Raw genomic sequence first — 409 nt, 5'->3', positions numbered from 1 at the left:
GAAAACTACTGCAGCAAATACACTCCAGCAAATACACTGGACCACCAGAAAACTACTCCAGCAAATATCCTGGACCACCAGAAAACTACTCAAGAAAATGTAGGAAATAAAAGTATAGACTAGGAAATATCCAGACTCCAGAGGAAAAAAACAGAATGAGAAATAAAATGTCTGAAACTAGAGTTCAGTTCCAGGAAATACCCCATCCCAGAATCAGTAATCAGTGTTGAGAAAATGAGTGGACTCCAGTGAATAGACGCCACCAGCTGGAGGCGCCATTTCTACTGCCAGGGTTCTGAAAGGACCAAGAACTGGACCTCTCCTTGTTCAAGGTCCGGTTCTTCTCCAGTTCTGGAATGTGAAACCAAACATGGAGACGTTTGGACTTCCCCTTCGTCCGTCTTCTCTG

The sequence above is a fragment of the Poecilia reticulata genome, linkage group LG4, assembly GCF_000633615.1.
Source record: "Poecilia reticulata strain Guanapo linkage group LG4, Guppy_female_1.0+MT, whole genome shotgun sequence".
In the NCBI taxonomy this organism is placed as follows: Eukaryota; Metazoa; Chordata; class Actinopteri; order Cyprinodontiformes; family Poeciliidae; genus Poecilia; species Poecilia reticulata.
Note: the sequence above shows the minus strand (reverse complement) of the source record.